The sequence below is a fragment of the Trichosurus vulpecula genome, chromosome 1, assembly GCF_011100635.1.
Source record: "Trichosurus vulpecula isolate mTriVul1 chromosome 1, mTriVul1.pri, whole genome shotgun sequence".
Classification (NCBI taxonomy): domain Eukaryota; kingdom Metazoa; phylum Chordata; class Mammalia; order Diprotodontia; family Phalangeridae; genus Trichosurus; species Trichosurus vulpecula.
Genome location: NC_050573.1, coordinates 562,805,513 through 562,816,913, shown reverse-complemented (window position 1 = coordinate 562,816,913; position 11,401 = coordinate 562,805,513). Strand labels below are relative to the sequence as shown.

At 38.0% G+C, this 11,401-nt stretch overlaps 1 pseudogene; it reads left to right on the top strand.

Moving 5' to 3' along the window:
* The first annotated feature begins 6,742 nt into the window (after positions 1-6,742).
* Positions 6,743-8,059, top strand: LOC118834365 (annotated as a pseudogene).
* The last annotated feature ends 3,342 nt before the right edge of the window (positions 8,060-11,401 follow it).

Sequence of the window (11,401 nt, the reverse complement as noted above, 5' to 3'; positions counted from 1 at the left end):
ATTGACACTGAAAAAAGATATTGATAATAGTAAATCTATCAAATAAGATTGATATTTCTTACATAATTTTAAATAATATAAATCAGTTACTACAAAGATGAGGCCAAAATAAACCAGTTGTTGCTTCAGCAAAATAAGTTTTAACCCCTTATTCAATAAAACAATATGAGAGTCAAGAGAACCACATAACATAATAAAATCTCATCTGTACAACATTTTGGAAGAAGAAAGTAGGGATTTTTGAGGGGTAATGCCTCTCATAGCAGCAAAACAGAGGGGGAAAAGAATCTGAATAAATAGTTGCATTGATGAATGAATGAATTAAAAGGCAAAGTTTTTCTTATGAACAAATCTCTATGTTAAGTTCCAGGAATACAAAAAGAAAAGCAAGACAGTTCCTACTTTCAAGGAACACTTCACGTTCCTTGAGAGACAACACAACTAGGGAAGTTAACACATATAGGATATTTCAGATATAAGTCATATGGAGAAAGCCTGTGGTCCTTAAGGATAGCAGCAAAGCAAATGATAATGCAATTTCTATACTGCCATTCTCCCTGATAAGGAAATTTTTATTTCTTAGGGTGAAATTTGAAAGTAGCAAGGGTACTATTGTCAATAACTTCATTTACCAAGTCTTTAGAAGCTGCGTTTACCTTCTAAAGAGGTAGAGCTTTGAGTATCTACAGAAACAATTGCCAGGTCATATCTACCCACAAGGTTGGCTTCCTTGTTATTATGACTCTGGGGGCAGAGCTAGAAACAGAACCATTGGTCTGGGTGATTTTACCACTATCAGAGTTCTTCTGTTTACCTGCTTACCAGTGGAAGTTAAGCAGAAGTTAATATTTGTGTTGGCAAACAAGGTGGACCCTCACTCTACAATGCTCATAATACTCATTGATGGCTGAGGAGTGGGACCAGTTTTTTGTTGGACACTATTATTCCCTTTGCTCTTGCATTCAGGATTCTGTGCTATTACATTAAATTTAAGATTCAATGAAACAAAGTCATTCAAGGACTATTTATGAATGAAATTGAAATGGAAACAAAAAAGGTGGAAATTTTAAATATAAGAACTTCTTTAATATTATATTAACATCATGATACATAAAAATTATATATATACTAGTATATATTTATATATTCATTCATATATATTCAATTCTATATAAATCAAATGCTATATATATTAATATATTACATATATATTTGTATATATTTATTTTCTTTCCTCCTGTTACACATTTCACTGTTCCTACTAAAAAATGGTGGCTATGTCATTTGGTTCATTTGTGTTTAATACTGATATTGCTTTTTTGTCTATTATACCTTGTAGCAAAATATAGTTTCTCTATCTCTTTTAATTAGTTCTATTTATGCTTTTGCTTTGTCTGAAATTATGATTGACATCCCTGCCTTTTTAAATTTGGCTAATGCATACTAGATTCCACTCCAGCCTCTTATTTTTACCTTGTGTGTATCTTTTACCTTGCTTAGTAAATAGCATATCTTTGGATTCTGGTTTCGTAATCCATTCTGCTATCTGTTTCCATTTTATGGTTGGCTTCATCCCAGTAATAGTCACAGTTATGATTACTAATTGTGAATTTCTCTCTGTCCTCCTATTTTTCCGTTTATTTTTCTCTCTCCCTTTTTACTCTGTACCTCCTCAAAATTCTGTTTTACTTCTGACCACTACCTCCTATAGCATGACCTCCCTTCTATGATCACTCCTTACTTTTTTTTTCCCTTTACCCTCCTACTTCCCCCTTGGGTAAGATACATTTGTATACTCAACTGTGTTTGCACAGTATCCTCTCTTTGAGCTAATTCCAGTGAGAGTGAAGTTCAAGCACTGTCCATCGCCCACTTGCCCCTCCACTGTAAAAACTCTTCCTTGTATATCAATTTTATGTGAGGTAATTTCACCCATCCTTCTTATTCCTTTCCCCTTCTCTCAAGGTATCCCACTTTCCCCCTCATTAGTTTTGTTTTTGAAATTATGCTCTCATAGTCAATTCACACGTGTACCTTCTGTCTGTGTATACTCCTTCTAACTGCCCTAATAATGATAAAGTTATTAGGTGTTACAGGTTCCACATTCCTGTATAGGAATGTAAACAGATTAACTTCATTGTGTCCCTTACAATTTCTTTTACATGTTTACCTTTTTGTACTTCTCTTTAGTCTTCTGTGTTAATGTAAAATTTTCTCTTCAGCTCTGGTCTTTTTATCAGGAATCCTTGAAAGTCCTCTATTTCTTTAAACATACATTTTTCATCTCAAGGATTATATACACATTTGCTTTGTAGGTAATTCTTGGTTATGATCATAGTCCCTTTGCCTTCTGGAATATCGTATTGCAAGCCTTCCACTCCTTTAACAAAGAAACTGATTTTTCTTGTGTGATTCAGACTGTGGCACCATAATTTTTGAGTTGTTTCTTTCTGGCTTTTTTTAATAGATTCTCCCTGACCTGGGAGCTCTGGAATTTGATTATAATATTCCTGGGAGTTTTCATTTTGGAACCTCCTTCAGGACAGGATTGATGGATCTTTTGCAACTTCTATTTTACATGCTAAATCTAAAATAAAAGCATAATTTCCTTGATAATTTATTAAAATATAAGGTCTAAACTCTTTAATTGGTCGTGTCTTTCCAGTAGTGTAAGAATTCTTAAACTATCTCTCCTTGATTTATTTTCCAAGTCAGATGTCTTCCAGTGATATATTTCACATTTTCTTCTTTTTAAACGACTGTACAGTTTTATGACTTTATGAATTTGTTTTATTCTTTCTCTTTTTTGATTTTTTAATTCATTTTTTTTAGTTTTCAACATTCATTTTCACAAGATTTTGAATTACGAATTTTCTCCCCTACTCTACCCTCCCCTGACCCTTAGATGGCATGTATACTGATTGCCCTTTTCCCCAGTTTGCCCTTCATTCTATCACCCAACTCCCCCCAATCTCCTTCCCCCTTACTTTCTTTTAGGGCAAGATAGATTTCTATACCCCATTGCTGCATATCTTATTTGCCAGTTGCACTTAAAACAATTATTTTTTAACATTTGTTTTTAGAACTTTGAGTTCCAAATTCTCTCCCTTCTTCCCTCCTCACCCACCCTCCTTGAGAAGGTAAGCAATTCAATATAGGTTATATATGGGTCATTATGCAAAACACTTCATAATAGTCATGTTATGAAAGACTACCTATATTTTACTCCACCCTATCCTGTCCCCCTTTATTCAATTTTCTTCTTTGATCCTGTCCCCTTTCAAAAATGTTGGCTTTTGACTACCTCCTACCTTAGTCTTCACTCCCTTCTATCATCCTCCCCCTCTTTTCCCCTTCTTCCCTACTTTCCTGTAGATACCCAATTGAGTGTGTATGTTATTCCCTCCTTAAGCCAAATCCAATGAGAGCAAGGTTCACTCATTCCCTTTCACCTACCCCCTTTTCCCTTCCATTATAACAGCTTTTTCTTGCCACTTTTCTGTGAAATAATTTACCCCATTCTATCTTAATTTTATTTTTTAGATAACATCCCTTCATATTCAACTCACCTTGTACCCTCTGTATGTGTGTGTGTGTGTGTGTATTCCCTTCAACTACCCTAATACTGAGAAAGGTCTCATGAGTTAAAAATATCATCTTTCTGTGTGGGAATGTAATAAACAGTTCAACTTTAGTGAGTCCCTTATGATTTCCTTTCTTGTTTACTTTTTCATGCTCACGCTTCTCTTGATCCTTGTGTTTCAAAGTCAAATTTTCTATTTAGCCCTGATCGTTTCATGGAGAATGCTTGAAAGTCCTATATTTCATTGAAAATCCATATTTTGCTTTGAAGTATTATACTGGGTAGGTGATTCTTGGTTTTAATCCTAGATCCTATAACCTCCAGAATATCATGATCCAAGCCCTTTGGTCCCTTAATGTAGAAGCTACTTGGTCTAGTGTTATCCTGATTGTGTTTCCACAACACTCAAATTGTTTCTTTCTGGCTGCTTGCAATATTTTCTCAGTGTAATATTAATTAAGGTGGGACTTTTTTTTTTTTACTATCTTCTCTTTTGGAGCACTTATTCAATCAAGTGCCCTTGACAAGCCCAACTTTTGTTTCTTAGATTAAATTAGGAGTCTTTGATTACTTCCTTGCCACAAGGGAAAACCTGGTTTGCACGGGTTTGAGTGATGCGTTTGTGACACCAGAGGCTTTTAGGCCACATGGGCTTGAGTCCCATGTTTGTGGTGCTTTTAGGTAACGTGGGATTGAGTCTCACATTGTGATGCCCTTTTACCCTGAATAAGATATATAAACCCAGAGGTTGGTGTTCTCCTTTGGGGCTCTCAGTAACTGGAAGAATGGAGTGGGACTCTGGGAAGCCATTTTAAGAGCCACCCAGCTTGTAAACCCAGATGTTGATGCTTTCCTGGTAACTATGAATTGTGACTTGGTCTGTTTATATTGTGTATGTTTGTAATTTGTTTTTATTTGCTCTGAAGTTCAGGGTGCTGGCTTTTCCTCCTAAACTAAGTGAATGATATTTGTATGCTGGATTAAATTGAGATTGTTAACCCCTTAACATTGTTTTCCTTAATAAAGCAGATCAAAGAACCTGTGCTGGCAGCTCTTGTTGCTGGTCTTGTTGGGTCTTACACCTCACAACAGCTGTTAGCCAAGTTGTTGCTACACCCCTTCACTTGGGAACTCTGGAATTTGGCTACATTATTTGTGAGACTTTTCTTTTTAGGATCTTTCTCAGGAGATGATTGGTGGATATGTTCATTTTCTATTTTACCCTCTGGTTCTAGAATATCAGTGCAGTTTTCTTTGATATATTCTTGAAAACTGATGTCTAGGCCTTTTTTTTGATCATGGCTTTCAGGTAGACCAATATTTTTAAATAATCTCTCCTGGATCTATTCTCCAGGTCAGTGGTTTTTCCAATGAGATATTTCACATTGTCTTCCATTTTTTCATTCTTTTGTTATGTTTAATAATTTCTTGATTTCTCATAAAGACTTTAGCTTCCATTGGCTCCTTTCTAATTTTTAAGGCATTATTTTCTTCAGTGATCGTTTGGGCCTCCTTTTCCATTTGGATAATTCTACCTTTTAAGGCATTCTTTTCCTCATTGGATTTTTGGACTTTTTTTTTCCTTTGGGGTCACTCAATTTTCAAGGTGTTATTTTCTTCAGAATTTTGGGGGGGTCTCCTTTAGCTAGCTGTTTACTTGTTTTTTTCATGATTTTCTTGTGTTGCTCTCATTTTTCTTTCCAATTTTTCCTTTACTTCTCTTATTAGATTTCCCAAATCCTTCTTGAGCTCTTCCATGGCCTGTTATTTTTCTTAGGGGCTTTGATGTAAAATCTTTGTCCTTGTTGACTTCTTCTGGCTCTATGTTTTGCTCTTCTTTGTCACCAAAGTAAGGTTCTATGATCTGAGTCCTTTTATGCTGTCTGCTCATTTTCCCAGCCAATTATTTGACTTTTGAACTCTTTGTCAGGGTATGACTGCTTCCAGAGTGGAGAATGCTCTGTCCTAAGCTTCAGGTGTTTGTTTGTTTGTTTGTTTGTTCATTTGTTTGCTTTGCTTCTGATTTCCAAGCTAGCTCTTGGGGTCTGTAAGTTTTTAATGCTTCCAAGGTAGTGTGATCCAATGAGAGGTGGTGTCACTGCTCTCCTGGACTGCAATCTGGTCTTTACCCAATAAAGCACTTTGCTTCCTTGCAGTTATAAATGCTAGTCTTCCTTTTGTCCCTGAACTGTGACCAGGTCCCCTGATCTCCTGCAGTCACAAGCAATAGTCCTCCTCTCTGCTTTAGAACTGAGACCAGGGCTCCTACTCCCTTGTGAGGGACTAGACTACTTCTCTTTGAAACTATGGCCAGGACCCCTGCTCCCCTGCAGCTGCACGTGCTAATCCTCCTCTTCTCCCTGGAACTGAAACCTGGAACTGTGAAGGATCAATATAACAGGTTCTTTCACCAAGTACCTATAGAGGGTTTCTTTTAATTTCTTTCTAACAAGTTGTCCATCCCCATTACCATCTTTGGCCTGATAGCTCCTGAAGCTACTGCTGTCACAATTGTAGCTACCTCCAAAGCCTACTGCTGGTGTTGCCACCATGTCCACTGCACTACAGACCAGCACAGACCCTATGTCTCAGACCTCTCCTATTGACCTCCTAGATTGGCCTGGAAAAAATGTTTCACCCTGACTTTTTGTTGCCTCTGACACTGCAGCAATTGAATTGAGGTGTTATTTTAAAGTTGTGTGGAAGGGAACCTTTGGGAAATTTCAGCTGAATGTCTGCCTGTACTCTGCCTTCTTGGCTCTCCCTCCTTCTATCCAGAACCTCTGGAACCATACTTGAAATGTTTTTGAATTGTTAGAGTATGCCATATCTCAAATTTCTCTAAAGTTGGCTTTAAATACACAGAGGTATCTCTATACCATAATGAGATGCTAATGTAGGTTTTCTATGAAAGAATAGCTAGTACTCTTAGAACTTCTGACTATCCCATAAAACTCTGATAACTTGGTTCCCTAATAATTTATGCTACGTAATATCATGGGGTAGTGGTTAGAGCACTGAATTATTAGTCAGGAACCCCCTCTGCCACCTCAAGAATTTATTCTCATTGTGTACCAAAGAATGGCATATAACCTCTCTGGACCTATTATATCTTCATCTAGAAATGCAGTTTATGTTTTTTTTCTCTGTGGAATCACCATGGCAGCCAGGACCCTGTACACATACCCTGAAAACTGGCGGGCCTTCAAGGCCCTCATCGTTGCACAGTACAGTGGGGCCCAGATCCGCGTGCTGTCCGCACCTCCCCACTTCCACTTTGGTCAGACCAACCACACCCCCAAATTCCTCCAAAAATTTCCTGCAGGCAAGGTTCCAATGTTTGAGGGTGATGATGGGTTCTATGTGTTTGAAAGCAATGCCATTGCCCACTATGTGAGCAACGATGACCTTCAAGGCTGTACTCTGGAGGCAGCTGCCCAGGTGATCCAGTGGGTGAGCTTTGCTGACAGTGACATCGTTCCTCCAGCCAGTACCTGGGTGTTCCCCACCCTTGGCATCATGCACCACAACAAACAGGCTACAGAGAACGCAAAAGAGGAGGTGAGGCGGGTTCTGGGGCTGCTTGATGCCCACCTGAAGACTCGGACTTTCCTGGTGGGGGAGCATGTGACTCTTGCTGACATCACAGTTGTGTGTACCTTCTTGTGGCTCTACAAGCAGGTTCTAGAGCCGTCTTTCAGGCAGGCCTTTCCAACACCAACTGCTGGTTCCTCACCTGCATCCACCAGCCCCAGTTCCAGGCGGTGTTGGGAGAGGCGAAGCTCTGTGAGAAGATGGCACAGTTTGATGCTAAAAAGTTTGCTGAAAGTCAGCCTAAGAAGGAGGCCCCCAGAAAGGAGAAGGGACAGCGAGAAGAGAAACAGAAGGCCCATGCCGAGCAGAAGGAAGAGAAGAAAGTGGCCACAGCCCCTGGCCCCAAGGAGGAGATAGACGAGTGTGACCAGGCTCTGGCTGCAGAGCCCAAGGCCAAGGATTCCCTTTGCCCACCTGCCCAAGAGTATGTTTGTGTTGGATGAGTTTAAGAGAAAGTACTCCAACGAGGACACACTAACAGTGGTCCTGCTGTACTTTTGGGAGCACTTTGACCATGACGGCTGGTCCCTGTGGTATGCTGAGTACCACTTCCCCCAGGAGCTCAGCCAGACCTTCATGAGCTGCAACTTCATCACTGGAATGTTCCAGCACTTGGACAAGCTGAGGAAGAATGCGTTTGCCAGTGTCATCCTTTTTGGCACCAACAATAGCAGTGCCATTTCTGGAGTCTGGGTTTTCCAGGGCCAGGAACTTGCCTTCCCGCTGAGTCCAGACTGGCAGGTAGATTATGAGTCCTACACATGGCGTAAGCTGGATCCTGGCAGTGAGGAGACCCAGACCATGGTCTGAGAGTACTTCTCCTGGGAGGGGGCCTTCCAGCACATGGGCAAGCCCTTCAATCAGGGCAAGATCTTCAAGTGAATGTCCTCTCTGCTACCACCTAGTTGCCCGCTTCCTCCTCTGCAGGGAGGTGCCAGTCATTAAACGAAACTGAACACAGAAAAAAAAGAAAAGAAAAGAAAAGCACTTTATGCACTTCATGACCTCCAACATACCTTTCAGCTCTAAGTCTCTGACTATATGACATTATAATATAATTTGTATACTCACTGCAATACAGAAATGTTTTATCTAATCATTTTCCTACTCCATACTGCTCAACAACATTCATTCCTTCACTCATTTATTCATCAAGAATTTTGGAAGGAATGCCCAAACTACTTTCATGTTTTTGAGCTTTCAAATCAATTTTTTCTCACTATCTGTAGATACTGATGCCTAGAGAAGATAGAGGACTCAAGCTGCTACTTTATAACTTCCATCTTCTCTCCTTTAAAGATCTCTATCTCTAATAACTACACACATGCTTCTTTCTTCCTTTACTATATGACAAAAAGATAATTTATTTTTGTAAGGATTGGCTTTGAGCCTTGATTCACTAATATACTATGTTTCTTGAGAATTAAATGCTTCTCTTTTACAGGACAAAATCTTTTGGAATGAAGACTGAAACAAAAGAAAATATCTAGTTCTAGAGTCTTCCTTACCTCTTCAGCTAGTATCTTCCAACACACGACATAAAATGTAATAGCCTTAAATTAAGCTTTTTAGGGTGTACTAGGAAGCATTTAGCTGTTTGGTATTAAAATTATCACCATCACTTACTTCATACTCAAAATAAGGAGATTTAAATAGATAAACTCTAAGATAACATATATCTACAATAATTTTTCCTGTGGAAAATTAAGCTTGAAGTTGCATCTCTATTTTATTCTATTAACATTATGCTTATGCTATTATAACCACTGATAACATAAACAGTTTACACTGTTTTAAGTTACTAAATATTAAGTAAATATGGTATTAGGGTGATAGATTCCTAGAGTAAGGTTTTTCAAGGAAGAAAAACCCACTGAACAAGATTCATGGTTTCATAGCAATCCTTTCTCCTAAAGGAAGCTAGTCCTTTCCGTTTTAATGATATATAACTAGATATAGCAACCTGACTAGAAATAGCAGTGACCTGAAAGGAAAATCCACTGAAAACATAATGATAATGGCATTTTAAGAATATTTGTTTTTCATGCTGTTGAAATAGCATCTCCAAAATTGTGTGTTCCAGAGCTTTAAAGATGCTTATCTAGTAGTGAACACAATAGTTGTTTATTAGCCAGCGTGTTGACTTTATAACTCAGGTGCTTTCCTTTTACAGATCTTCAATAAAAATAAATTCAAGCTATTTAAGTTTAACATCAGGAACTCTTCATCTCATCCATTTCTGAATCCTAGATCTTCCATGAAAAAACTATGTCAATGGAAAAAATCACCTTTAACCATAAGTCTCTATGTATATAAAGGGAAAAAATCAGAGAAAGAACTATCCTTTTTCTCCTTCTGAAATTTCTATATTTCAAGTTTTGTAGGTGATGATGCTTTTGTAGAGAGAACAGAGAAGTTCATTTGCAGGAAGAAAGAATGCTTGACAAATATCAGGGATTTTGTTGCTGGCAGGTAAAAATAATGAAGGCAGAAATTTAGAAAAGTGAAATATAGGATAGAAGCTGATAATACTTCCATGTTTTACTTTTTTTTGTTTTTGTTGTTGTTCCTTCTCCCTGGCTTATTTGATGGCCAACAAGAAGATGGAGGGCAAATGGGGTGGGGTTGGTGAAGGGCATCAGGCCTGAGCAGAATATAGTTGTCCCAGTCCTATATAACGTCTTTGATATTTTGTTAGGTGAACTCTTTCCAATAATTTAAGGCAATAGACTTTAACCAGAGTTTCCAAAAGTTGTGTTAAGTTGTGCGTATGTGTGTGTGTGTGTTTGTGTGTATGTGTGTTTAACTCTAAGAGAGCTGTGTATGGGACAAGAGACTTCAAGCAAGAAGAACACAAGGGTGGTCAAACCAACAAGCTTAAACCAAGGATGTCTACAAAATTTTTTCTGACTGATTGTCATAGAGGCAAGATTAAACCTAGAGAACAGAAATGTGATAATCAGAAAAGATGTAATGTCCTGTAGGAAGAGACATTTCGCCTAACACACAATACTAGAAAGCAGGAAATAGATGTCATTAGAGGACATTGGCAGTATTATAAGTGTGAATTTTCTGCTATATGTGGGTACTGAATACAAGCCAGACTGATCATTTATCCTTCTTCTAGGGGTGCACCTGTATATATTCCTTTGCCACTCCACTTTCTAACATATTTTTCTTCATGAATGTTCCCTGATTGTGGCAGCTAAGTGGTATAGTGGATAGAGCACCAGGCCTGGAGTCTAGAATACCCAAGTTCAGATCTGGCCTCAGACACTTACTTGTTATATGACCCTCAATAAATCACTTAACCCTGTTTTCTCAGTTTCCTCATGTGTAAAATGATCTGGAGAAGGTAATAGCAAACCATTCTTGTATCTTTCTGAAGAAAACCCCAAGTGGGTTCATAAAGAGTTGACACAACTGAAAAGCAATGGACCAATGAAAACAATAGATCCCTGATACCACTTGTTTTCTGTGTGTCTGTTCATTCCTGCACTCATAATCTGGTAACCTATGAATGAGAGCATAGCCATTTGCATATGGGAGTAGAGGGATGATCTTTTCTTGTCACTTAATTTCCTACGTTGTTTGATTAGATGTTTTGGCTATGAACTGAATATTTTCTGGTTGCCTTCAAAAGGGCAAAATATCAGGAGGGACTTATGAACTATAGTTTGGATTGGAAGCTGATCCCCAGAGTGCCTCTAATCTTGTGTCACTCTCTGGGCATCCAAGTGCATTTGGAGGTTCTGGATCCTAAACTTTTCATTGAATAGAAAAGGATCATTGATATGATATGAAATGCTTTACAGAGTTAGTTAACAAAGAAGCTTTCAAAGCAAATGCCTATTTTTCTAACATTTTCAAACAGGATCCTTTGATCAAAAGAAAAAAATAAGAAGTGCTATGTTTGGAATAGGCAGTTCTAAAATGTTTCCAGAAATCAGTTAACTCTCATATTATTCCTTATCAGTGAGAAACACAGAGTACTGTAACAGATAATAACTAGAAACTAGTATAAAACATGTAATTAAAAATCTGCTTTGGGAAATATTTGATTATGTGCAAAATGTCCCTCAAACATTGATATAAACATAGATTTTCTTTATAGTGTCCCTTCATTAGTATAGAAAGTGTAAAAAGAAAGGAAACATAAATATGAATAATTAGGATAATCAATGAAAGGTGTAAAGATGAAAAGAGACTCTAATCAGTTATGAT